Raw genomic sequence first — 10,552 nt, forward strand, 5'->3', positions numbered from 1 at the left:
GCAGGAACCGTGCAGGGATACTGTGATCAGAGCTGACGGGTGAAATCCGATGCAGTCATTAGGAGCTGTGGCCTGAGATCACAGCTTCCTGTCTGTTCCCTGTAATAGAATGAAAGTCAGACAAAATGTCATTATGATCCCCCTTTTTCTTGGGTTTCATATCAACAATGACATCCTTGGTTGGCCCATCTAGCACAGCAGCAGCGGTGCGATCGTGACATTCAGGAGCGCGATGACCTACTCAGCACCGAAGACAACAATGTGCGCTGTGTACAGACACTCTGGGCTGCCTCATTCATTCCCCGTAGGTGGATCTGTCTCCAGCAGGTAACTGTGTGCTTTGCGTTTCTCCCCCCGTTTCCCTCTTGCTGCGCTGAAAGGGAGCGCACAGCTCCACTGTTTGATTCCTGACAACCAGACCATAAAGTAATCGCTTCAATCTCTGGAAGGGACAGACAGGTGAAGCAAGGGCAATAGCAATTTTCAGCTGTGCACTGCTTAGTAAATTGTATGTGTGCATCCATGTGAGTGTGCAAAGGGACTGTGTGTGTTTAAGAGAGTGTGTTGTGTGTGTGTGAGTGTTTGTTTGTGTGTGTATGTACTGTATGCATATATATAGGCATTTGTTTTATGTGTTTAAATAGACAATTTGAGCAGACCAAGCCCAATCATCTCCTCCTGGCTCGGCCCGGGTTCATGGCGCGAACAGCCTTGGCAGGTGGGTGATCCCGATGGCTGCCACAGCCTCTGCCTTACGAATCGCTGTGAGCTCTTCCACCGTCTGTCCAATTTCGGTCCGCCACTCAAAAGAATCGCCGAAACGAGACGTTTTTTTTTTGTGTGTGTGCCGTGGTGTAACTGACAACTTGAAAGGCAGAACGACGGCGCTTCCTGAAGCATGAGAGGAACATCTGTTTGCTCACACAGGTTAAACCCAAAAGCTGTTCTTTCTGTGGGATTCCCTCACGTGGCAGGCTACCTTTTTTGTTTCTCCGTTTGCCGCACACTGTGTGGCTATTATCACACGAAAAACGGGAGCAGTGGCACGCTGTTCTGTGATACTTTTAGTTTAGCTCTCATGTTGTGTTCGCAGTCAAAATTACCCTTTTGAAACTTCAGTCTTTAATAAAAAAAATCTTTTCTCTCATCTTCAACTCTCGAGGATTCATGACATCCTTCACGGTGCCAATCATAGTAAGGTTCATGAAGTTGTTTTTTTCCCCATATAATTTAACATTTATTACATTTATTGTGTCTCAAGTCAAAAATGACGGGACTTTTAAAATGAATGTCTGTTGATGTTTTATGAATGAAAATAAATGGTTAAGTTGTCAGATGTCACTATTGTGCTAAGAAACACCTATTACTCTAGGATCATTATAACCCGGGATTCAATTTATCTTGTAGCTCACCTAAATGTTTAAAACTATGACTAAAAATATTGTTTTTAGACAGTATAGATTATGATATTTATGAAATGAAACCATCTTGTCATAAATCCAGTCTATAGCGCCTTTTGAATAAACCAATTATATCATTTCTATGTTCAAAACTGGTTGGAGCAGAAAATATAAAGGTGTATAGTGTATAAATTATATAATGTAAGGGATAATCCACAAAGGGCTGTGCCTTTATGAGAAAAAAGCACACAGACTAGAACTGCTACATCATCATCAGTTTGTTTTAGCTAATCCCTGCAATACCAGGTAGCCCTGAGTTTTCTTTCAGCAAAGTTAGCTATTCTCTCTCCTCTCATAGGATGTCTTCTCAGGTAGGCCTACACAATACATCCACAGATCTTCTCATGCTATCTCTAAATTGTCAACAAATTAGTAATGCTTGTCAAAAAAGTATTTTACTCATCAATAGAAATTCAACAGTAAGAATTTCACATGCTAATATAATAATGATGGGCATAGGAGAATTAGTGGTATCACCAGTGTGCTAATGCTAATCCTAATGCAAAGATCTATATTTGAGTAGCTAACAATTATGTGCAGTGATCTTCACCAGAGAGGCTAGGTCAAATTGTGAAGTGCTAAGGTCTAAACACACCTAAAATAACAAATGACGAGTCAAATCAATATGTATAAGTGCGTGGCGGGGAAAATCAGTGGTTTTGATGCACCATAGAAAAACATGGATACAATACATTGTTAGTGAGCTAACATGCTAAATTAGATTTCTGGAAATGAACGTTCTAGCTGGTAATTATGAGTATGGGGGGAAAAGGGTTGATTATGGTTTATGGCACACTGAGTGAGACAGAGCAGTTCATACAAAATCAAATGTTTACATAAAGCATTAGTAAAACATTCATGTCAGGGAGGTCAACTCTGACGGGAGCCATAACAAGTGTAGCCATGTTGAGAGCGGCGCATGAGGGTCAGAGAGCTGAGTCATCAGGAGAGACAGCAGACAGTCGGACCCCAGCCTCCACTTACATTATTTCAGTCACTGTTTACTTACAAATGAAATCGTGCACCGAACTGAACTGTTGTTGGCATGGAAACTGTCAGCCATTACTGTTATGATTTGCATTTGCTGTTTTTAAGCCTCACATCCTCTCCTTTTGGGACTTTTTAGTTTGCATCATAGTTAGCGTCTATTAGTCTTTCGTTTAGCCAGCTGCTTTTTGCGCTGAAGGTGATTCAACAATAATGAAAGCATGCATGCAAATGGACAAGAAATTAGGAGACTCTTCTCACAACAAAAACAATTTCCTCACAGCCATATTTCATTTGATTTAAAATTTGATTTAAAATGTCCCTCGCAGTAGTAAATAACATACATGCATACAATTACGCATGTTACCACCATATTGAGATTATGATTGTATGAAATATCATTGGTTGTGCTTTCCCTCTCATACCGTTATCTATCCGTAAACCCCCACAGAGTCAACCCTGAAACCTTACCCTGTCACAGGCTTCCAAAAACCCTTGGGCACCTGTCATCACCATGGACAGGACCACTCCAGCGATCCAGTTCTGCCTCACTCATCCCAGGTCTCAGACCGCTGCAGCCCGACCATCTGGAGTGGCGTGGCCTCCCAGCCTGTGCCCATATGGTCCGTTGACGTCCGCCACGCCAGATGCCAGGACCATAGCATGGCACACGCGTCACTCCGTCGTGCTCATCACAGGGACACAGCGTGTAAGGGCCAGCCATGAATGTGTTGTGTTGTGGTTTGCTGTTCGTTTTTGTAAGGCTGTGTGCCTTTAAAGTCACAGCTGTTGCTGTGTGGGTCTGCAGACCTGGGCCACCACATGGGTACCTAAGAGTTCAGGCCGATGCCGGGCGGAGGTCTGCAGGAGGACTCCACGTAGAGGAGCACTGGAGTCATGGGGTTCAGTTACATCAGACACACTGTACAGTGTGTCATTTTTAGTGGCATCTGGGTGAGGTTGCTGAATTGCAAAGTCAACTGAGTACCCTTCCCTTTACAAGCATGTGTGAGTGCCTACCATCAGGTGCCATAACAACTCGAAAAGCACTTCCTCGAGCCAGTGTTTTGGTTTGTCAGTTCTGGGCTACTGTAGAGACATGGTGATGCAACCGGACCTGGAAGAGGATCCACTCGCTATGGAGATACAAAGAGCTCATTCTAAGCTAACGAAAACACAACGATTCATAGTGTCAGGTTATTGTACACTAATGAAAACGTAATTCTGAATGCTGTATTCCATTTCATCTTAAATGACTGCTTACCGAAAGTTTGCCGATCCCAACTGCAGTGGTGTCTTTCATCAAGTGTCCCCTACAACCCTCTCGGGCCACATGACTTCTCAGGCGGACGCCTCTACTCATCACTAATATACCACCATTGAATTGTTTAAATTGACCTAATTTACCCACACATAACACCACTACAACAGCGATCAATTAAATAAAGTGCATTAATAAAATTGCGTTACTATGTCGCATATGAAAGTTTACAGTTTTCAATGGATGGGGAATTTGATTTCAGGGTTTCAGGGTCCTGCAAATGTTGAATCTATTCCCAGCACCAACACCGTCATCGGAAGCTGAGCTGTTCAAACTAGAAAATCCTCTCACTCTCCTCCGTTTCCAAGGAAACTATTTACAAAGACTATTTTCTCCTCCTTTCATTCCTTGACTCAGAGGAGAAAGACACAACTTATAAAGTAGCCTGATCCCCCCCCCCCCCCCCCCTCTGAAGGCCTGGGGTTGAACGACCCTTTGATTGATCTTCGTACAAGGCATTTCATTTGTGCCGTAATGTAACAGTGATCAGCTCAACAGAGACGCTGGATGAAATGCATTACAATTCATCCCATTGTTTTTCCCAGAAGATTTCAAACTGGCCTAATTGCTGATGTCTGTGCTTGGTCAAATGTTTTCAAAGCTGATGATGGAGGCAACGCTGCAATAAAAAAAGGAGCTTCTACCACTGATAATGAGGATTATGGCTGGGGAAAGATGGACGATGCCAAGATGTGGAAATGGGCGCATTCATGATTTATACAACTGTGTTACTGCAAATCAACACTCTGAGGACTGTTTGCTGTATCTGGGTCATCAGAATCAAGGGCGTCAGGGCATTTTGTTTTGACTGGGATTCATTTCTCTTTTCAGCCTCTTTAGCAAGGCGTGGGGCGGGGGTGGGGGGGGGTGGGGGCGGTGTATGTGCATTTTAGATTATTTCACTGACTCAGTTCAGTCTATCAAAAACAGTTAAACTATTTGATGGGAAGGATTTTGAAGGTGATTTTGAAGAAGTTACTTAGTTTAATCTCAGTGAGGCCTCGTGGTTGTTTCTTTAAAACTGTGGTTTAATAAACTGAAAGGCATCTCCAGTAATCCATTCGCTGCCATGGGCAATGTTTTAGTTTCAACTCAAGAGAGATTAATTCATCTTTAAGATTATGTCTTAACTGAAAGATGAACGATATCTTGAATAATCCATTTCATGATATAAGGATTGTCATACTCGTTTACTAGTAAAGTAAAAGGGATTTGGTGAAACTGAAATATAGCTCGAGCCATCCATTTTGTGACAGAGGACTCACTGGACAGTATTTGACTGTGGGCCGGGCTTGGGTCATACCCAGTTCCAATCTGAGCCACATCCACCCAATAGTTAGTCGCTTGTCAAAGTTAGCCGCTGTGCAGGTCTTAACCCCACAATTCCCCACGAGTGCCTCACCAACGCATTACATTACATTTACATTTACATTTACATTTAGTCATTTAGTCATTTAGCAGACACTTTTATCCAAAGCGACTTACAAGGATGTATACACATTTTACATTTACACTGATCAGGAGCAATTAGGGGTTCAGTGTCTTGCTCAAGGACGCTTCGACAGGGAATCGAACTAGCAACCTTCTGATTACTACCTACTGACACCACGTACCATGTGCCCCTGCATGGCCAACTGCAGGACGTATTTTCCGTAGTTACCAGAGCCATATCATCCATGAAGCACAAATCGATTGGTTCACTGAGCAATCGCTACCACGACTCTGAACCTGGCCTGCCAGTTAATCCACAGATGCCTGCATGGCACACACATACACACACACACACACCACACACACACACACACACACACACACACACACACACACACACACACACACACACACACACACACACAGTTCAGTACAAATGTATCAGCGCATATGTGTGCTGCTCTAGTTCACAAATAGAATCACACACTTCAGAGAGGCTGCACCCAATGGCATACAACCAAACCTTCACACACACACACAAAAGAGTCAGGATCACACGCACACACACACACACACACACACACACACACACACACACACGTGTGGTGTCTACTCACATCCTGCGAAAACAGCATCACTTATGTCAGCCATGCTAATGCACAGGGTAAAGAAGCACAGTAGAGGCATGATAATATGACAGGACGCGAAGTATAACACACCTGCTAAAGGGAGCTTCCATCTGACTAGCAATGCTTGCATCCAGGAATACCACGTGTAAATAACAGGTCTAAAGATGGGCTGTTCGCACTAACGATTTCCATGAGGCGTAGCAGGATATCACACACATGTGGATATTGATGCTATTTTGATGTAACAGAGCTCTGAATAAACGGAGAGTTGGTAGTTACGTATGTCATTTGACCATAATTGACTCCACTGAAAGGCAGTGCACTACCACAGATATGACACATACTTTAATAATGACCTACACACAGTTCATCTTGTCACAATGACTGTTAAGAAACATGTCAGTTTTTAGACACACAGTTTGATGAACCTCACAAAGTCCAGACTTGCCCTCCAGTAGCTTAAATGGGGTATGTGTGAATGTGTGTGTGTCTCTGTGTGTGTGTGTGTGTAAATGTGTCTGTACTAATGAGATCATGACTGCAGGCACCTGCAGAACGTTGCGGGATCGTCATGGTAGCAGCAGGGCAGCTTGGGTGAGAGTGATGGCTGGAAAAGCACTGCTGCTCACCCCACAGATTGTATTGTTCCTGAGAGGGCGGTACAGATGGAGAGGGACTCTCAGAGAATGTGTGTGTGTGTGTGTGTGTGTGTGTGTGTGTGTGTGTGTGTGTGTGTGTGTGTGTGTGTGTCTGTTTGTGTCTGTTTGTGTCTGAGTTTGTGTGTGTGTCTGTGTGAGTGATTGTGTGTGTGTGTGTGTGTGTGTGTGTGTGTGTGTGTGTATGTGTGTCTGTGTGTGTGTGTGTGTGTGTGTGTGTGTGTGTGTCTGTTTGTGTCTGAGTTTGTGTGTGTGTCTGTGTGAGTGATTGTGTGTGTATGTGTGTGTGTGTGTGTGTGTGTCTGTGTGAGTGATTGTGTGTGTGTGTGTGTGTGCGTCTGTGTGTGTCCTCCCATTCAGAGCCGTGCCAAGACAAGCATCTCGCAGACGCACAGCAAAGACTCGACGGTGGCTCAGTGACTGAGAGTGTTGTGAGACTGTCACTGAGACCACATCTCTCACGAAGGCATCCCGGTGAATAGGCCTCTCAAGAATTCATCTGACCATCATCAATAACATGATGACACATGCTTTCTTCTGCGAACATAATCATTATTGCCTTTGTCATTATTGTTGCAATTAAATCGACGACAACGTCAACCACATTAACCCTAATAGAATCAGAACACCACATGCAATACATCATGAGGGAGGAGACATTACTGACGAGAGACGAGGGGGATGCATCTGGAAACTCTAGCGTTTGGAACCATACGGAGAATTCTGGGTGTATTCATCAAGACACAGGAAGCAGTCCATTTGTTTCAGAGCGACAGCTTGTAAACTAGATCATCCAGGAAACCTTGAGGCTTGCACTTGGCTGAGGCCACCTCTTAGACGTACATGGATTTGATTGGCAGATCTTTGGCCAGGCATTCCTCTGCTTTTAGACTGAGTATTCAGAGAAATAACTCATTCAGGCCACACAATATGATTGGATGTCAAGTATCTGCTCTTAATTCTGAAAACACACGCTTCCTGTACCGGTATCACAATGCTACCATACATACTGCTAACAATAATTGTTGCTTTGGCAATGTCTATCTACTTACCAAGCAACTTTTTTTGGCTGATGAAAGTGCTTTTCTCCCCAGTAATTTAGAAAATCACTCAAGGTCATGTATACCTACTCAGATGAATCATCTATAGCCTAACAATCTATGCACTTCCTCTCATTCTATTCTGTTGGCCTAAACCAATATCCCATGTGTACCTATATTATGTTGCATATTTTCTTTTGTCTACAGAATGATCAGTTTCAATAAAAGTAATAACACGGATAGTAATATTCAATATTTAATCATCAACGACATTTTCTCCATGTTGGCACCCTTTATAAAAAAACACATGAGAATGTGATGGTTTTTGAAAAATGGAGGGACGTCTTTGAAATCAGGTCAAACTCCTGTTGGTGCAAACAGCAGAGCCCAGAAAGCCAATCAATAACAATGAGGAGCTGACACCACTGACGTGATGTTCAAAGGGTTTCTGGGTGATCCTAATATAATTAATAAAGAGAAGAGGGCAATAGACAACCATCCTAGGATGAGGGTATCCTCCACTGCTGAGGTGAATGCCGACAGTGCTGCAGTCTGGTGCTGATGCTGCACAGACGTCACAAATGGCAAGTATACGTGGCACCAAACACACACACACAGACTCCAGCCGAGCTCGGTGAGGTGGAGAGAAACCGGTCGCCGTGTGTCAAACATGAGAGAGATGGGAGGTAAAAAAAAAAAAAAGAAAGAAAAGTCAATTTCCTGTCAGGGGAGAAAGATTGAGAAAGAGGAGAGGATCTATATCAAGGTCTGTTCAGATAGAGGTTGGCAGGGGTCCAGATGTGGCCCAGATGTGGCCCAGATGTGGCCCAGATGCGTCTGACAGTCATCCGACAGACTTCCGACACCCCTGCTGTTGGAGTACTGTGGGAGAATGTCACAGAGTGTCCTGTCCCTGAATGTCACGGCTGGGAGCTTGTCAAATAAAGGATGTCACCAGCAGTGCCTTTCGCTTGCCATTGACTGCTGACAGAAAACAGAGAGCAAGACAAACAGTGTGGAGAGATGGAGCAAGGAAACAACAGCATGGCAGAGCACCATAGATTAGCATGCACGCTGGTGCTTGAGCACACAGAACAGAGTGATGCGCTGGGACTGTTGTTTGTCATGAATGCTACTGAGTCCATAAGTGAAGCCACCATGGCGATGTGGAGCACACTGATATTTGGCGAGAAAAAAGACACACTTCTGGGTCAATACCTAGATGTCTTTTTTATTTTTTTTATTTTACGATTCCACCATAGTGAAGCAGTCACATATTGACAGCATGATTTGTTCAGATGGAGGGAGGCATGATGGTGCGTCGCCTCCGCATGAGCTGTGACACCCAAAGTGAATCCCATTCCCAGCATGCAGCGCTGCGGCTCTCTCTGGTAAGTAACACTGGGAGGAAGCACAGCGACTGATACCTAATGGCTTCCTCAGAAGATCCCCCCACTGTTTTTGTTTTTTTTCCCCTCCCAGGGTACACAGCGCATCCTCGGCGCGGAGACCCCCTGGGGAGCCAGTATCAATGTTTGACAGGTTGGTGCACGGAAGCGACCGGAATGATGTTGAATTTAGATGGGTAACACTTGAAAGCCATCCGCTCCCAGGCCACGCAATTCCAATCCAATTTTCAGCCCTGCCGTCTGCATCTCCCCTCGCTTTCCATCACTGACGGCTCGTAAACACGGCGCCCCGATCCAAACACTCGAAAGGTGCCAGTCTCTCCGGCCAACACAAACAGGATGTACTCACATATCAATCAAATAATAGCCCTGATTAAAGGGGATGAAGATTAGATTACCGGGGAATGTGACCCCTTCTACCGGTAAGGAAGGTGACAGTAATAGATTACATGGAACGCACTCAATGCCTGTTAAGAGATACCACCTGAACTACTCTGGCCTCAGTTCAAAGTATCTCACAGTGTTTGGCTTTTATATTAGTTTGTAAGTATACACAATGTATGTGCAAGTATACAAACACAGTATACATACAGGAGTTTCATTCACTATGCTTCTTATGAAGTTAATTGAAGTATATTCTAGCTAGTTGCACTCTCAGAATGATATCCTCACATTTCTGGCCATGCCGAAGAAAGACCAGTTCAAGTATTGTGTGGCGCATCATCACTCACACTGTAAAATGTTCATTTGCACAATCTGAATGCAAATGTTCTGTCATTTTGGCTTTCTTTTGTGCCTGACAGGCTGCAAGTCTTTCTTGAATATCATAATTGTGAACAAATAAATTGGAGGGCTAAAACTAGTTTGCCAGACTGCTAAATATCTCATGCAATATTAATCACTTGTGTGAGAGAGTGCTAGTGTGTGTGTGTGTACAAGCTTTCATGTGCATGATGTGCACACAAAAGTGTGTGTAAGAGTTTGTGTGCGTGTGTGTATAAGAGTGCATGTGTGTGTGTGTGTGCACATGCGTATAAGAGTGTGTGTGTGTGTGGGTGCATGCGTATAAGAGTGTGTGTGTGTGTGTGTGTGTGTGTGTGTGTGTGTGTGTGTGTGTGTGTGTGTGGGCGCAAGCTGGAGAAATATTAATGTATCCTCCATTATCCACCACCCTACCCAATAACCAGGGAATTGAGGGAGTCAGGAGAAAGATTTCCTACTCTGATTAATCGATCAAATCCTCACATGACACCTGAAAACACACACATTTCTCTCGTGATTTCATGTCTTACACATTTGCTTTACACATTTTAATATTTCATTGTATTTCATACATTCAAGTGTACTTCTGTTTAAAAACCTGTTTCGTTCTTATGAGCTAGTTATTCTGCGCTGACTTCAAGTGTCCCAATCTTATGAAATTGAGTATTTGTTTGTTCCTTTTTGTGAAGATGAGAGGTCAAATAGTGCCTATAGTGCACTTTTGGTGTGTCTGTTTGTTCCTTATTAAAATAACCCTGTTTCTGTTTGTCTCTGCTCTGCTGCAACACTTTGGAAGATTTGACAGTATTTATTCGTCCCCATATTTGGCCTACCAGTCTATGTCAACACTTTCTGCT

The sequence above is a fragment of the Clupea harengus genome, chromosome 6 (assembly GCF_900700415.2).
Source record: "Clupea harengus chromosome 6, Ch_v2.0.2, whole genome shotgun sequence".
Taxonomy (NCBI): Eukaryota; Metazoa; Chordata; class Actinopteri; order Clupeiformes; family Clupeidae; genus Clupea; species Clupea harengus.